General features: G+C 43.1%; 1 protein-coding gene across 1 annotated transcript in view; it reads left to right on the top strand.

The window, feature by feature from the left end:
- LOC104280792 (EH domain-binding protein 1-like) overlaps positions 1-18,382 on the top strand; it is a gene marked incomplete at its 3' end in the record, with an annotated part of 170,250 nt that overhangs the window by 20,424 nt on the left and 131,444 nt on the right.

Below are 18,382 nucleotides of genomic sequence, written 5' to 3'. Positions count from 1 at the left end.
CAGTAAAGCCTTGCTCTACAGTAATAAAGGCTTATTAAAATACCTATTGATATGTTACCATTAAAAAGCAGGAGGGGGGAGTACTGGACTGCGCTGTTTGAATTCCTTCCCTGTAAGCATCAGTCGTCTCCGCATTATTTTGCTGTGAGCCACGAAGCAAACAAGTTCGAGCCGGGTTATGACTCATTGTTTTATGGCTTATGACACATGATTTTTCTATGAGCAGGGGAGTGAACGAGTCAGAGTTGAGTTAGGACATCTCTGCATCCCACAGGGCAGCACCCCCTGCCCGGGCTGGAACGCTGCTCTCTGGTGAAGAGCACAGACTCCTCACCTGTGTTTCTCTGGGTGAGGACCCTGAGGCAGGGAAGCAGCCGTGCTCACCTGCGCAGGGAGGTGCCCCCTGCTCTCTGGGATCTCAGTCGAGTGCTCCGTGAAGTACTCTCTTCCTTTCCCTCCTCTGGGTACCCTCTGCTCTGGGGCGGGAAAATGGGAGAGCTGCTTCAGCTGGAGTTTCCTTGAAGAGGAAATTTGTTTTTAACAGTGCTGTGGTGTCAAGCCAGTGTGTTTATCGTCAAGTAATACAATTTCGTTATGGACCGTTTCTGAGGAACATGACTTAATTTTTTTTATATTGCTTTTAGACGAACAAAATACTCTCTAGAGTTGTGATAGTGGCACAGAACACTGAAGCACAGAGAAGCAGTGGAATTTGCATGTTACCTTTTTTGCCTAAACCCGTTGCTTTTTCTTTCGTGTTGATCTCAGAAGTGAGCTGGATGGCTGAAGTTAAGGTTTGTTCTGATTGCCAGTGACTGAACATTTCAAAGGGCTGAAAGCAAAGTGCTCAATTTATACTTTCGTTTTTAAATGTCAAGTTTCTATTTTTATGAGACTTAGGAGCACAAAACACAGCTTAGTTACCGTTTCCTGGAGTTCCCTCTTTTTTCCCCTCACTTAGTTTTCTTTTAATCGGGGAAGCCTCCCTCTCCACTTGTCGCTGTACAAGTTACTCTGGATAAAGCAGTGTCTGTGTTTCTCAGCCAACCCCTCTGGGTGTAGCTGGGGTTCCTGTCACGCTGCAGCAGGTTTTTTTCAGAAGGTTGTAGAGGGCACGTAGACTTTGTGCCCCACTTTGTAGCACGCTGTGGTTTTTTTCCGTGTCACTGTATGTTAGCCAGGGGTGGCAGCCGTACAGCCCCTGCCCGCTGCTCCTGCCCCCTGCCCCAAACCTTCTCCGAGCTGCAGTAGCGCTTCCATCGCTGCCCCCTCCAGCCTCGGCCAAGGCAGCGGGAAGTGGTTCCAGTGCAAATCGGCGATGGAGCAATCCTTTCTTCTGTGCAAATGTATTCTTGGTGAACTTAATTACACCATTAGGTCATCCCATGAGAACTACGTTATATATTTATTCTTTGATTAGAGAGTGTGTAAATATTGTCTTCAGAATAATAGATTTGATAAGTAGTTTTACTGCAAAAAATGAGATCTGAAGCAACTATAAAACAGATTGGTTTTAATTCCCTCTCTCCTTTCTGTTGTTGTTGGTTTATTGATGAAACGCTACAGAGAGCTGCAGATACTGCAAAGAAAAATCTGGTGTCTGAATATACTTGGAAGAGATGGAGAAACTCTTTTCTAAGAGTAACAGCTCCACTTAGTGGTGGATAAGAATATATTCATCTGCTGGAGCAAGTCAGGCATGATCCAGGGGTGACAGCTGGGGTAGGAACCACTGCTTGGGCAGAGCCTGGTAGCTGGGGAGGCAGGAGGTCGGTCTCCTCCCTCCCGAAATTGTCGACATTTTCCCCTTCCAGGATTAACAGCTGCTTTTCAAGAAACGTGTTTGTTACTGAACCTTTACAGTCCTGTGTGGGATTTTTGTTGTGGTCCCAGTACGGTCTCTGCCCTCCGAGGCTGCGGGATTTCCCTTCCTCCTCGATGGGCAGCACTCACAATGCAGACTGTGAGAAGTTTATGGATGTGCTTTCGGTATCAGTCTGAATTCTGCTAAAACCATTTCTTCGGAACTTTTAAAATTATTATGAAAAATTAGTCTCCAAAATAATTTTTAATGCCTCACTCTGGCTGGGTGAGGACTAGCCAACAGAGACACTGCGCCGAAGTTCGAGACCTCTGCTGGCAGACACTGCCAAGTCCAAACCAAGGTGGTTCTGGACTTGAGGTGATCTGTGGGGGATGACCATGCTCTAAAGGAAATGTCACAAGATCTTTGTTTCTTGGGCGTATTTTTGGTGTGGTGGTTTTGGGGGCAGGGCAGTGTTTTGGGTTTATGTGTGTATGCTCTGGGTTTTGTTGTTTGTTGATCTTGTAAATACATGTACTTTGCAGTATATCGAATTGTAGGGGGATTTTTAGATACACTTTTAATGTCTTAGCTACTCGGTATTCTAGTAAGTGAACCTTCATCACCTACTGCAAGTCTAATCCATATATATTTTGATCATACCATAGTTTCCTAATAATTAAATATTGATATTGATTTTTTCTCAGCCTCTTCTATGTCTTAATTTCCTTTCCAGCTGTGGTCTTTGTGTATCTACTGATAACTTTCTTATCTCTAATTTCCTATTTGTTTAACTGGACTGTGTATTCAGTTATCAATTTTTTCTTCATGAGACAGTTCTTTGAATTGTCTTGTTCTTGTAGCTCTTCTGAATAACCATATGGGATCTTCAGGCTCCCTGTTGCAAATTAGAGAGCAAGGAGTTCGTAGCTAAGAATAGACTTTCCCATCTATGGAGAGGTGCTAGGCTTTATCTTGCATATTCAGTTTAGAGAACCGGACCAGCCACCTTCCGTTTAGATGAGACACCTTCTCTAGTAAGTTATTCTTCTCTCATATTGCTTTGTCTAAAATAAAGGTAGCTGAAGTGATGGAAAAACGTCATTTTGCTTCCTAGCATGCTTGAAGCGTGGAATAGCGCTCAAGAACATCCACTGAGGACAGACCATCACACTTCCCTGTTTGGGGACGGCTTTGTAGACAGCTACCTCCTACATTCTCAGATGAAATTGAAAAAAAATCTCCATCTTCCCTCCCGTGCCCTGTGTTTTACTCTTCATGCAGATTTTCACAGGGCGCGGGGGTGTGGGGAGGGAGCGAGCCCTTGGCAGCGGCGTCGATGGAACCGCGGCACTGGCCATCCTCGCTGCGTCCCTGCTCCCAGCCATCCCCCCGTGTCGGGTGGCAGGCCTGGTGAAACGCGGTCTCTGCTAACAGCAGGAGGACATCTCACACCTACTAATTTGGCAGACGAATGGCGCAAAAAGTCTCGCCTGTTTTTGGAGTTTTGCTCCCAGATTCCTCTGGGCTGGAGGCAGTCTCACCTGTCCTGTCCTCTTGCCTCAAGGCAGCACATTGCAGGCAAACACTTGCACAAACTATTTTCAAAAACTTTTTACGAGGGGGTCCCTGCAGTGTCTCCAGTGCCCCATGGCCCTTGCTGTTGGGAATCGTTCTAGTCTAGATCTGTTGGTCGAGTTTAAGGCTGCTATTTCTTGTTTTACCAATGGCAGCTATGGATTTTGCTTTCTGTGGGGCTGGAGGCTCCCTCCTTTCTCTGACTAATCAGCCACAGCGGTGTGATAGCGGTTACACGTGGGATTTCATTTCCCTTGATTGCATTAGGAGATCATTAGTGTTTTCTGTCCAGGGACTCACGGTGGGTGCTCAGCGTGCTGTTCTTTTCGGGACGAGCCGTGCCCAGCTCTGCCCACACGCCATCCCCTGCCTGGTGAAACGTTGCCCCGGGTTTCCAGGCAGTTCTGTTCAGACCTTGGGAACGGAACTTGGTTTTGCGTCTACCTTTTCTGAAAAGATTTGACAATCACTTTTTTTCTAATAGTGCCTTTTTGAATATTAAGGTAATGAATGGTGAAGAAAACCATGACAGGCTGTCAAGTTTGACAGTGATTTATAAGATGGCAGGTATGGACCCCTTCTGTGAGACACATCCATGCTTCCAGGATTTTTTCTTTCATACCTTAACCAGTAAGGATATTCTAAGTGGTTTCTCCAGGAAAATATGTTCAGCTGAAATGAGAAAAAGGAGTTTGCCATTCACGCTACCCTACACCTAACAGTTACAAAGAATAACAGGTTGAAGCTGAAAAAGGAGATCTAACTTTTCCTTGTTTTCTCTTGTGTAACCCTGATGCAAACGAAAGGTTCTGAAGGGGCCTGCACTCAAGTGTGAGCAAAGCCTCAAAAGGAAAGAAATGTTAGAGAAAGAAATACAGAACCTTTGACATAACCCAGTTTCATTTGGCGACAGGGAGGCTGGATCAAAATGATCTCCAAGGTCCCTTCCAGCCTAGGCCATTCTATGATTCTGTTGGTGCGGGTGTGTTATCCTGTGGTCCGTCTGTCCTCCCTGAAGTTCAGGATCGTGATCGCTTAACACTATTTCTCATTTTGAATGCCTTAAAGCATGGGACGTTACTCACATGTTTCAAGAGATCATTTCTTTCTCCTAAAATGCCCATATGGTTTTTTTAGGCATAACAACACAAATAAAAGTAAGAAATAATGTGAAAGTAATGGAGAAGAGAGGACGGACGGATGAGATGTAGAAATGAATTTGTTTCTTGTCTTAAAGGCGACTGCTTTTAAGTGTGATACAATAAAATAAGCTATTAGCAAGAAGTTAAGTCTTCGTCATATACAGCTGTGAGTATGTTGTTTTTCCGAATTAGGCTTTTCAAGAAATAACAACTGATTTGAATTTAAACAGCAATTAGCCCAGAATTTTGGTAATATCCAACTTTTATACTGGGTGTTAAATCCCTTTTACTACACACAGCAGTGCTGTGACCCTAACTTTGCAAGAGAAAATTTGGTTTTACATTGGATTAAAAGCTGAAGTCTAGTCTTCCCATGTGTTTCTGGTAATAATACTGAGAGGCAAATGCCAGTGTACCGTAGTGAATTGAAATTCTGAGTACTGTCAACACTATTTGCAGGGAAAAAAAAAGCTGTGGAAAAAAGACTGGCATACGGAATAAGATCATTCCTTATTTGCTGATCAGTTGTGATACCAGAATTTATTACGAAATCTTGGCTATCTCTTCTAATGCATCTTTGTAGCATGTGGAGAGTAGTTTAAATTGGCTATTTGCTTTATTTAAGAAAAACTAATCAGAAAAGCTCTATCACTCATTTTGTACTTTCTGCTTGAAATAAATTTTTGCTTAAAATAAGAACCAACCAGGTTAGCCTTTTCTGAATTAAATGTCTGTGTTTAATACATTTAGAATAGGAAGCCCATAGTTCAGACACGGTTTCCTGGTCCTTTAATTCCCCTGTCACATTCTGCTGTATGTGATTATGTGAACTGTGACTGTCAGTGTAAATTAGGCTGGGTATTCTGGTCTAGATAGAGCTCAGAATTAAATGCTGCTTTGTCAGCCATCTTCCCCTTGTGCTGCTTTAAATATAGTGGAGAATCAGAAAACTCGTTTCACTGGTAGTTTTTGCTTACATTAAATATGTAGCACCTTTGTTACAGTCGAGAAATCTGAGATTAGGTTTTTGGAGCAAAACTTGCAAAAATCGCCGTCTTGATTGGCTGCTCTCGCTCTGAACGAGCCAGGGTAGGAAATCCTCGGAGCCCTGATCCTGGGCTGGCTTTTCAGGGTCGCATCGTTGTTTCTTGTGCCCACCGTGATGGCGATGCCGTGCGATTTTAACTAAAAGACGATCAGAGGCAGGGTCTTGGCTTGGGTAGGAGGGGGAGAGGGCGCCGTGCGCGATGCTGATATGGGGAGGACGTCCTGTTGGCGCCAACCCTAAGGGGGTCACTTACTTAACAACTCCCTTCGATCAGGGACCTTCTCTCAAATTAATGGAAGGTAACGGAAGTGCGTTGCACACGAGTTCTGCTGGAGAAGTTTTACACTAAATGCTGTAGGAAAAAGTAAGTTGCCACCCGTATTTAGCGCAAGAGTTGGATGAGCCGGGCATGGCAGGGGGGGTGATGGCTGTGTCCCCTCTGTGGCGCAGCACACGGGGGCACCGGGAGCCCTGCTCTGAGCCGGGCACGGTGGCGGCAGGTGCTGCGCAAGCAGTTCTTGAACAGCTCTGGCGATGGAACGGGCCTGATGACATGTAATTTATATTGTTATTATGGATTCACAGTGGTAAAGTACAACTGTTTTCTAAATTGCCAGGACCATTTTGCGTAGGTTTTTGGGGGAGGTGGTTTCCTGCCGGCAGAATGAGTCTCCTCTAGAGGAGTGTGCCGGGCAAGGCAGCAGATCCGAGTTGCTGGCGGTGGTGTTCTGTGCCAGCTGGAGGGAGGGAGCTGATAAACAAGGCAGACAGCTTTGGAAATGAACCTTTAATACTACATTAGGCGTGTTTAAAACCAGCAGTGTGTTTCAGCCACTCTTAGCATATGTTTATTCATAGAAAATCAGCAGTAAAATACACTTGCCAGCACACACAAGAGACGGAGTCCGCATGAGGTCGTTTCTCTTTCAGACATCAAATACAGAAGAGTGTCTTGGTAATTGTTTTGCAGTGGGGTTCTAATCATACTCTAGGCATGAGCTGAGCTGAGCAACTTAGCTTTTAATAGAAAGGCAAGTTTTGTTCAGCTTGCCACTTATCTTTCTGGTTTTATGTGTCTGAGTGTGGTTTTACATTTACATACAGTCTTGGATATGTGTTTGCTCTTGATGCAGTTCAGAATATCATTATGTGAAATGCCACCGTCTGGGGCAACATTAGGATGGATAAATCTAATTTTTGACCTGATAGCCGTATGGCGTTAAAACAGCATATGTTGCAGCCATGTAGTACCAACTATTCAGTGTGGAAAACGGAAGAAACGACAATGCATTTAGTGAAAAATATTTATGTAAGTCACCTTCAAAGGCAGGTAATCTGGGAGTTGAGTTGAATGTGTTGGTTGATTTCAGATAATACCTTGCAATTGCATGTGCTCAAGGTATGGAAATAAGTGTCAAAAAAGAACTGAAATACCCATTATTGTGTGAAAAATGTAGCTCTGCGTTAAGTGGCTGGACAAGATTGTACATGCAAGCAGTTGTAAGTGAACTCGGAGCGTATTATTTAAAAATAGTGGCCACCAGCAGAACAGTGGCCAGCTGACAGAAAAACAAGAGTTCTGGCTTCCTGAAAACCTTTGTTATTAGGAAAACCATCTGGCAGTGTAATAGCGCTGAGTGTTACTGCCTTCAGCCTCTTATCTTTGGTTGTTCACTCTCTTAATAGAGTTTAACATAGCAGCATATTCTTCATTCTGAATTGATAGTGCACCGTCATTTTTTTTTCTTCATGTGAAGTTTCTCCTTTCTCATTGTTTGCATTACCTTTATCTGGGCCAAAGTGCTTCTTGAATTTTGACAGGCAGCATCCATGGACTTTTTCTGGTTTAGCGTGGGTGGGGTGGCAACCTGAGACTAGGCGTAAAGTGCTGTAAAATGACATCTTGTAGCTGTTCAACGTTTGCTGTGGTTCCGTGTCCTGTGTTTCCCGAATGTTTCTGCTTCTGGTGCGTTTTCTGCAGACCAGAGCTGAGAACTAACTGCACTGCCCTTACTGGAGGCGTAGTAGGTTGGCAGAGTGGCACGCTGAGCGTGATGGACACCAGGCTTGCTTTTTAAGTTTATTTTAATATTCGGTAGTGCACCACCCAAACCAGGAAACTGCCAGGTCTGGCTCTGAAGGCTTTGCCTGCTGTAAGTAAACAAACTTAGTAGTTTGCAGAGATTTTCTTTAAAGCCCCTCCTTTTTTGCGCGTAGTTTTAATGTTTATACCATAACAGCATTTTGCTCAGTAAGGAATAAGATGTGGGAAACTCTACAGCTTTGCTACCTAATGCAAAAATACCTTTCAGAAATCAGTCACCAGCTGCAGGAGGGCACAGCACAAAGGTTGAAGAACATGTGCAGTATTTCCCAAATCAGAAGTAACTCTGAAAATTTAAGTGAAGAATTATCTCCCTTAATTTCGTCTGTCAAGGAGATTCTTGAAATGGAAATGAATTATATTTGCAGTTTTTCTGAGGAAGAGTGAGATGTTCCTTGGAATGAGAGATTTGTCAGTGTTTTCCATGTTTTAAGGGCTAAATAAATTCAGAAGAGAATACAAGAACAACGCGGACGTCAGCTGCCATCAAAATCTCTCTCTGACAAAATCCTGCAGCTTTTCACTTCTCTTTCCTACCTCCAGGTCAGTTTGGTTTCGTTGGTTTTGGAGGTTTTGTTTTGTGGGTTTTGGGGGTTTTTTTAGTGTTTTTTCCCCAACCATACTTTTTCTGGTATTCTCTGTCCTTGAATACATCTTTCTCTGAACATGAGGAGCACAAGACCCAAGAAGCAGCTGCTGTTGCTACTGAGGGAAGTGCTGTGTGGCGCAGAAAGGTGAGACCCTGGGAGGAGGCTGAGTGCTCAGGTCGTGAGGGCATCAGGGAAGTCAGGAGCAGAGAGAATGAGCTGCAGCTGGGCCAGAGCGCGCTAAGAGTCAGGAAATACTCTCGCAGAAATAGCTTCAGCAAGTGCCAAAGCTTTCAATAATAGAGGCATTGGCTGCTACTTCTAGAAGCAGCCACAGGAAGGAGCGTGGTGAGTTAGGGAAATTTTTTTCTCTCTATTTGTCTACGAGAGGACAAAATGGAATCTTTGGAAAATAACCCTAGAAATCTGTCAGCAGAGAATTAGTATAAAGTTTATATGCTGCTTGTTCCATGAATCATCTGTATAAATCTTCCCTGTAATTAGTTTTAATTCACATTATATAACTTTAATTATATATTATAACCAAAGAAACTCATTTATTAGGAAGGATTGAAGGTATTAATGTACTGTATAAGTAACTAGAATAGGTGCTGTTGAAGAAGGGTATTATCTCAAAGGATGTTTGAGATCTGTGGAACAACATGGATGCTTCATGTGGACTTGGAAGAGTAGTTCTGGCTTTAATGCAGTGTACTTCATCACTGCCTCTTCTCTGGGATCTTCCCTTCGCGTGAAGCAGCCCTCTGCTGCTTCATGGAAACCAAGCTTTCCCTCTTTTATAGGATTTCTGTAACTCTTAGTATTGTGCAATACTTTGGGAAGTAGCTTAGCATCTTTTCAGTTTGGTTCTTGGTGATTACTGAATTTATTTCCTCCCTTTAGTGCAGTCTTTTTTAAGTTTGTGTCCAGGTTTCCTATAAAGGGTCTATGTTGCAGAACCAAGAATTTGACTGAGCTACTAGAGCGAGCAAGTGGTAGGAGTATGTGGTTATGGGGTATGTCAGTTACATCTGAGTCCTGTTTTCTTGTGGTTTTCTTTGCAAATGCAAGCTGGAAAGTGTTATTTCAAGTGACAGCTGAGTTTCTGGAAGGTGTGCGATGGATTGCCATGATCTGGGGAGACACAAGTGGGTAATCTTCAGTCTCATCCTTACCAAGCAAAACTGTTCCGTGTCCCACAGCGTGTGGAGAACTCTTCCTGCAACCAAGATGATGAAGGGAGTGGAGCATCTCCCTCATGAGGAAAGGCTGAGGGAGCTGGGTCTCTTTAGTTTGGAGGAGACTGAGGGGTGACCTAATTAATGTTTATAAATATGTAAGGAGTGAGTGTCACGAGGATGAAGCAAGGCTCTTCTCAGTGACAACCAATGGTAGGACGAGGGGTAATGGGTTTAAACTGGAACACAAGAGGTTCCACCTAAATTTGAGAAGAAACTTCTTCTCAGTAAGGGTAACAGAACACTGGAACAGGCTGCCCAGGGAGGTGGTGGAGTCTCCTTCTCTGGAGACATTCAAAACCCGCCTGGATGCCTTCCTGTGTAACATCGTCTGGGTGTTCCTGCTCCTGCGGGGGGATTGGACTAGATGATCTTTCAAGGTCCCTTCCAGTCCCTAACATTCTGTGATTCTGTGTGATTCTGTGAAAAGTTGCCACAGTTTTGAGAAGGGCACTATTTTTCTTCGTTGGAAGAACCTGCATCAGTGCATTGAAAAGTGGGGTTTAGTGTGTTTTTTGTTGGTTGGTTTTTGCGTGTCAGGGAAAGGTGATTTGGAGTAATGGGCTGGGGTGTAGAGTGGGTAGTATATGGCTTAGAAGAAAATGGTTAAATATGAAATGGGTTTAAGTTATGAAGTATTTCATCTGGAAAGGCCAGTCGATTGGCTCAGGTTGAATGCTTCTTCTGAAGAATGATCTATCCAGTCATCTTTACTTTAAAGTGCTGAGTAATGCTGAAGATACTCGAATCATTGCAGGGAAGAGCTCTCAGGGGGAGTATAGATTAGCAAGTGATCTGTAAGGCAGTTTGGTTTGAAGCTGGGTGTGGTGACACAGTTCACTGTATTTATTCTGCCCGTCTTCTGCAAAAACCCCACCCTGCAGCATCCTTCTCGTCCCATCGCTGGTTGGGAGGGTTCTCAGGGGTTCAGTCTGTTCTCACCACGTCCTGTGATGCACAGTGATGAGCAGCAGCGCTCACAAGGGCTGAAAACAATCCTGGAGCCTGCTGGCGCATACGGTGAGAGACAGGGATGCTTGACGTTAGGCTGAGCCTTAGAATTCAAAAGGAGGGAAATGCAGTCATGTGGGACCACTGTCGCTCACCACCTGAATTTTCCCCAAAGCTGTGAATTCTGACACAGTTTAGTCCAGCCTGGGTAGGGTGTCCCGGTGAAAGCCCTTGCAGGACACGCACTTTGCATAATGCTGGTGGTGTGCTACAACCACTTGATGGCACCCTTTGATTTGGTACATCCCTCATTAGCTGTAGCATTTGTAATGGAATAACACGTAAGAACTAAAGACTGCAAGGTATCTGGTTAATGTAGAGATGAAATGAATGAAACAGCAAGGCTAAGCTTTCCTGACCCTTCATGAGAGAATAGATGAAAAAAGGAAGAATAAGCTATTGTGCCAAAGGGAGATGATGAAATTCAAGATCCATACACATAATCTCTGGCTCAGCCTCTGAAATGTTAATCCCTGGGTAGAATTATTTGAGCTGTAGATTGCAGTTTATCATCAAAATGGCACTGTGTCAAACAATACTTCTTGTACGTGTGATGTTTAGAACTATCCAATTTTAATATAAAATGGTTCACAGCGCACTGTTTAACATTTAAGTAGCAACTCATTAAGCTCAGGATGCTTTTGCTGTCTCTGTAGACCCGTGGCAATTGTGTAGAGTTGTATTCCATAGATTGCTCTTAGCCATGTAGTGTGTTTTAGGGAGAGATCTGTTCTGATCTGAGCACTGACAGGTGATGGGGCCGCTTGATGCAATTGCAACGCACAGCAGTCGGGATGTTTGTTTTGAGGTGCTCATTTAATTTTTTACAGCGAAGAAATCTGCCAAAATTTTGCTGATGGCTTAAAAATCTCCACGGTTTGAGTTTTGTTAAGTTGTGTGAACAATTATTTTGAGGTTACAAAAAATATTTTCTCATTATGTTTTACAAGCTGGAATGCCCTTCAGGTTTTTCTGTTCCTGCTTTTAAAGTACGCCAGTAGGGGGAGCTGAAAAATTGCCGTGCCCGTATGGCTAAAATACTCTGCACTGAAATTCAGCCCTTTCTCCTTTAGAAATCTTCATACTGTAACCTGTTACTGAAATGAAAAGATCCAGGACCTTGAGAAAATGGAATCAGGGGAAGATAAACACAAGCCAGGTATTTTTAGGGAAGAGTGAAACACCATAATTATTAGACAAGAATATTTAAATTCAAATGCGTATTTAGAAATATGGATTGCACTTTTTTCCCCTGGTACCTGTGGCTTGTTTGAAAATCGCCTTGTAATTTTATTGTTACAGCAGAACCCAATGTGTTTTAGTGCATGCTGTAAATTCATTTCTCTATTTTTAGAAGTGGCCTCTATAAATGTCCGATTAAATTGTGTAAGACGTTTGCAAATGTGAACTACTTAAAAACAGGGGGCCTTGTTGTGCTTAGGAAGGGTGAGAGCTGTAGGAGGAGAAGGGAGGAAGCAGAGTGTAACCTCTGCTCGTCTGGCAAATCTGTAATTCCTCTGCAGAAGTTGTTTCAGAAGGCACCGAGATTTGAAGTGGAAACTATTTGGTGTTCTTCCCGTGTTTAAAAAGTCTCTTTCGGCACAGTGGTAATTAAAATCTCCTCTAAAAACGTGCCAATATCAACAAGAGACTTTGGAAGTCTCAGGCGTGTTTGGTTAGCGGGTCTGTGCCGGCGCTGCGAGTCGCAGGGCTGACTGAGCAGTTATGATGGCTGTGAACTGAACTATGAAGGAGACATTTGTCTTGGAGTGGGACCTTTTGTGTTAATCCCTCCAACCTTTATATCGTAGCGTTTCATGATGGTATTTAGCCAGCGAATAACTTGTATTGTGTACTTGGGATCCCTCGCCATCAGAAATGAGTGCCTGTGTGGAATAAGTATCAGTGTTAGATAAGAATTATTATTTCATTTTATATTTTCCCTGCACTGTGGCCTTTTTCCTCGGAGGCTGGCGCCTCAGTAGCACATGTAGTTTCAAAATTAATATTTATAAGTGGATGCTCGGGAAATGAATGTGATTACGTTGAGGGTGCAGCTGTTTATTTGTGCATGCAGTTGTTTTCTGTGCACCCTAGATAAACATGTTATCAGAGTGTATCTGAACACAAATATTCATGTCTTAAAATTACACATGGCAGTGAAGCCCAAACACACTGGGCACCGGAGTTTTGCGGCTTTAGGAAAGGTATTTTTCTCCTTCGGCTGCCTTTGCATGTCTCTGTGGTGCGAGTTGCTACATCAGATTGCTATTTCTGCTTTTTGCTGCTGCATCAGCCTTGGTATTTTAGCTGTGCAGGCTGGCACTTGCTTCCTTGCTGATGTTCTGACTCCTCAGTGCTTCTGCTTGTTACGCTGGAAACAGGCATGCTCTCAGAAAAGAGATGTTGGACAAAGTTACCCACAGACGTATTTTGTGCTGTAGCATCTATTTGTAGGAGATGGTTCAAGTCTGTGCAACTTAAACCCAGTCATCCCATAGTTGAATCTGGGGCCGTGGTAGTTTTGGTTTGCTTTTTGTTTGTAGTTGTTTAGAACATGTTCAAAACTGCTACTTGTTTATGGGAATCCAAAAAGTTGTGTTTCATTCTTTCACACTGCTATGAAACATAATACTCACGTTTGATAAATGGGGAGTTCAAATTTGGTTTGATAATAGCCTTTATACCAGGCTTTTTGCCCCCTGAGTTGTGTATGAGCTTGAGGATCAGATTTGATCAATTTAGTAACACTGAGCTATTCACGTATTTGTTTGTTTAAACTTCCTTTACGTATGAAACACTTGATTAAGATTCTTGTCCCGTTTTGTAGCATGATGGTAATTAAAATAAAAGCTGTCTGTAAACCAGAAATGGTGCAGAAGCAAGTCACGGCAAATCTTGATAGTGTTGTGTTGTGTTCTGGCTGGAAGTGGTTTGAAGTCGTCTGTTGCAGAACAGCTTCTGACTGTGTCCCACACGTGTACATGGATTTCACTGTCAAGCTTTTAAAAATTACTGTCTTCTAAGTAAAGATTTCTAATTAATAATATGTGAAGGGAACAAAAAGGGGGTTTAGCCTCTTGTCTCCACTTTTTTTAAAACAGTAATTCTACTGTATTTTAGAACTGCAGATACCAGAAAAGACGCGTTTGCATAGAGTGCCTGTGGATTTTTTACTGAAGCGAAGCTGATGGCTGTCAGGAAAACTTTGGTCTTTGCTTACAGAGGTATCTGGCTTCTACAGTTCTTCGTAAGGAAAATAAATAGTGGTAGTCAGTCTCTGCTATGATTTTTAACTTGGGAGTTTAGCTTTTAAAGGAGCCTGAGTTTCAGTGCCTGACTGAATTTTGACTTGACAGCATGAAACCCGGACAGATCTTTGTTGCGCGTTCCCAAGCTAACTGAATGTAAACCGTCACACAGGATGGCAGGATTTGCTGGTGGACCTGGACAGACAATAATAATTACGCCATTGAAGCTTGTTTTCTGTGCAGTTGAAGCACAACAGTGTACCCTTGGTTTTGTTTGGGATAGATCTGAATTAATGCTGGCTTACGATTCTTACAGGGCATTATCATTTCAGATCTGTGCATCTACTTTTAAGGTATGCCAATTGCTGTAATTAATTAAAGTGCTGCAGATGCTGCTGGTTAAGCCAATTTAAAGAACAGAGCGTGAATTTCCAGTTATGTGAGCTAGATAATGATAATGCCTTAACGTGGCAGTCGCTCTTGTGAGCCAATTACCGCTCGAGATAGCTGAGGCAGGTCTGTGGCTCACTCTGCCTTCGTCCATCCTGAGAATACACGTCTCCTTTTTATGCCTTTTACTGCTGAGTAATCTTAGTTTTCCTCCCTGATTGTGGGGTGGTCCGACTGACAGCTTTTACCCTTAATAAGCTTAGAGGTAATAATCCAAGTCCTGTAGGTCACATGTACAATATGCCTTCTCGTTTCATTTTTTCCTGCTCTCGTTTGCCAAATATCAGACTCCCGGTAATATTATACGAGTGCTACTGCTAACTGGGACTGAAGCACTACTGCCTGATAATTGATTCATGCAGATGTTTCTAAGTGTTTTTACATAACAATAATTACAAGATTAAATCTGCTTAATTTTTGGTAGTTTGGGCTTTTTTTTTTTTATTTAATTTGCTATTATTGCAGAATATTTTCAAGTATGGGTGGATCAAATATTAAATTAATTAATATTGAGATTTTTTTTTTCAATTCCATAACTTCACAGCCAAGAAGTAGAGAAGAAAATCTTTTAGTTAGAGATACTCCATATTTATTATTCTAGTATTTGTTTTACATGGCAATATGATACGTTAATAAATAAAACATCAGCAACGTCTTTGCTTTTTGTACATATTTGAACTTGTTTCTAGGGGAGCTTTAGAAATGTTGACAGTACTTGTGCTTGTAACACTGCAGGAATGTTTTGATGTAGCTGGAGTGTGGAGAATAACATCTTCTAAGAGAATGTACAGAAACTGATTATTTGAAGCTGATATTTACTTTGCAGCACTTATTTTTGTGAATTATAATTTGTATGAGTCTAATAATGATATCTGTAGACATTATAAATAAATGGGAACCTGAATAATACACAACACGCTTGGTGTTGGACTTGCCAGTGCCCAGCCTGAAGTTGCAGGCTTGGGTTAGGGAGGCTCCATCTTTCTGTATTTTTGGAGTCAGCGATACAGGTACGTTGGGGGTGTGTGCGCAGGGCTAATAACGTACCGATAACGTGAGGAGCGTCAGCCGCTTAGGACTGTGGAGTGGCTGAACCTTAGGAAAACGAGCGCAGTGGAGTTGGCGTGCAAAGTGCCGAGAGAGTGGAATTTTCCTAGAACCAGAGCAGAAAGAACAGGTTTTCATCCTGTGTCTGCAAACACAAAGCCTTTGAGATTTGGGAGGGCTCGGAGACGTGGTGTAGATGCGTGAGGAACGGGCCCTGGAGAGAAACAGGGGAACATTGTTTTGTAGTGGTGGAAGCCTGAGCCCAGACAGAGGAGGAGGAAATTGGCTGCGGAGGAGAAAGAGTCCGTAATTTCTGAGAGGGAGTGGGAGAGAACAGAGCGCGCTACTTAGATGTCTCTGGCCTCCTTCCAGAGAGTAGAAATACAGACAAGAAAGTGCATGTGAGCATTTATTACTTTGTCCTTTTGTGTGTTTTTGTGACCTGAAGCAAAGGGGAAAAGTCTTTTTGGGGATCCTCAAAAAAAAAAAAAAAGTGGAAAAAGAAAAAAAAAAAGTGTTGTTTCATTTTAGCCATCCCCTGTCTGCAAGGCCAGGGAGCTGAATTCACACAGGCTGGAAAGGAAGAGTAAATCTCCATAAAGTACTGCCTGAAAGTGCAGCCACGTGGGATGGCTGAACCATTCTCGGTTTCCTGCTCTTTCCTCCCTGCTTCCCGCGTCCGGCTGCTGCCCCCTCAGTGCCCGATGCTGGTGCTCGATGCTGGTGCTTGCCTGGCCTGCGCAGAGCTCCTGTGTCTCCCTGAGCCAGCTGAGAACGTTGAGGGTTGGTTGGTTTTTCCCGGATGAGTTTGTGAAGGTGAGCCGGGTTGTGAGAGAAGAGCCAGCGAAGTGCCCCGGCTGGTGTGAGGCAGGAGCAGGTGGCTGGAAAGCAGGATCCAGGTAAGAGCCGAGTTAGGAGTCGGATGCTCTCCCGTCGGCTGCAGCGTCAGCTGGACGTTTCTTCGCGCTTCTCCTCTGAATGAGGGTGATGAGGAGAAATGGGTGTTTCTGGGAACCCGCACACCTTGCCCTGCACCGTGGCTGCTCCAGATGGGCCTGGCTGCCTCCGCTGGCCCTTTTGTCCTCCTGCCTGCAGTGTCTGAGCGCTGGAGGGGCATTTCTCTGGGTGGCTGTTGGGTGCTTCACGTGGCTGCAAGCGAACAACCATGACCCTTCACAGAGAGCAGAGATGTGCTGCTCAGAGACCAGGCGAAGCCTGCTTGGATCAAAACAAGCAACGTCTCTTCTGCTGTGCTCTCATCCAGCTCTGGGGTATTTCAGGGGCGTCCCAAGAAATCACCTTCTGCTTTGTGGAGCACTAGTCATCCTTTCTAAACCCAGCTTTCACTGAGCTTCCCTCCTGTTACAGCAGGACCCTCTCCTTGATAGTAATATGAAAAAAAAAAATCTATGCTTTGCTTTTGGTGATGTTTAGGACATGGAGTAGACTAATTTTTGTCACACAGAGATGTTAGCAGAAGTTTTGTTAGGGTGTGGTACCACTGATCTTGCTGGAAGTTTGGAAAAGAATGAAACCACGTTACTTGGATGGTATTTCTGGCTTAGAAGTCATTGTGGCCAGACCTCCTCCTAACCTGAGAGACGCACTTTTTGCTGTACAGTTACCCTAAAAATACATCCCCTCTCCCAAAAGCATGTGTAATACTCTGTGTATCTGTGTGCACGTTTGTTTTCATGTGCTATAAACCCTGAGATAGAATCTCCTGTTTTATAAGGGCTGATAATTTATTCCCAGATTTAACAAGGTACTTAATCATATGGCTTTCTTTAACTTGACTTGAGTACAAGTTGATCGTTAAGCTTGCCCTTACATACCTTCCTGTACATCCTTTTTCGTGTTGCCGTATTCCTGTGTCTAATGGACATGGAGGATTTCTGGGCCCCGCACGTGTTAGCCTGTGCTAGCTGGATTCTGTAAGCCCAGATGGGGACGAACTCGCAACTGGCTGTACATTTCTGTGGGACTTCTCCGGTACATCTTCATTTTCGTTGTTGTTTTGGTGTAACGGGAGAACAATCCTGTAATTACGATTTGCTGCCTGTCCTACTTACTTGGGCAGGCTTTTTTGTGGATAAATTTTAGGAAGAAAGTTATGTTTAAAGAAATTGGATTGTGGGGCAGAATTTGAAAATTAATTTTTATTATGTTGAATCTGCAGTAATTAGTGATGTTTAAGACCACAGTGGATTGCTCTGGGACATAAAGCTTTTACTGCCCAGTACTTGGTGAGAAGAGAAAAGAAGAAAAGGTGTACCAAGTTTTTTGCAATTAAAAATCTGGAAAAACTTGTTTAAGAAAATGTTAGCCCAAGAACACGCATCTTTTGTTGGTGTAATATGCAGCCCTGAACACAGCTCTTTTTATCAACAGTACAGTGTTTTGTATTTAATCAACATTAAATGGAGTGCTTCCCTCACATGAATGTAACACAGATCAGGTCTCAGCCAAAGCAAATAAAAGAATGAATGCTTTGTTAATCATCCATAACTAATTTGTGCATACACAGAAAAAATGAAATCTGTTTTTGACAAGAGCTTTTTCATAGAAGCAGCAAGAGAGAATTGAACATGTAATGTGCATTAGTAATAGTGAATGGCAATAGGGAGATCTGAGGTGTTTGCCTGACATGACTTCTATTTCTTGATAGTAACAGTATTTAACAGAAGCTCAAGATAAGTGAGGGGAGGAGGGGTTTAAGTTGTTTGCCAGAATATAAGACAAACCTGTGCTGAAGCAGGCATGGATGGATTCTTGTATGCCGTGCCATATATACATAAATGTTGCAGGGAAATGCCACATATCTCTGTGACAAACTCAGCTAATAGATAATACACAGTGAAGAAAATGGTAAATGCATTGCTTCTTTGCGCAGGCAATATGATTGTGTTGCTCTAGTGACAGCGTGGTTATGGTTGATGGGGCAGCTTCATTACAAACCCCCGTTTTCAGACTATTGCGGCTTAAAAAAAACCAAGTCACCCATTTGACTGAAATTTTTTTGTGCTTGTCAGCCTGAAGGTGAATTTTACTTTAAAGTGCAACGTTAGAAGAAATCCATTTTTTTTTTAACAAATTTGAAGGGACAGATGGGTTTTTAAAAA

This window comes from Apaloderma vittatum, unplaced genomic scaffold (genome assembly GCF_000703405.1).
Source record: "Apaloderma vittatum isolate BGI_N311 unplaced genomic scaffold, ASM70340v1 scaffold2290, whole genome shotgun sequence".
NCBI classification, from domain to species: Eukaryota; Metazoa; Chordata; class Aves; order Trogoniformes; family Trogonidae; genus Apaloderma; species Apaloderma vittatum.
Note: the sequence above shows the minus strand (reverse complement) of the source record. Positions and strands in the feature narration are given on the sequence as shown.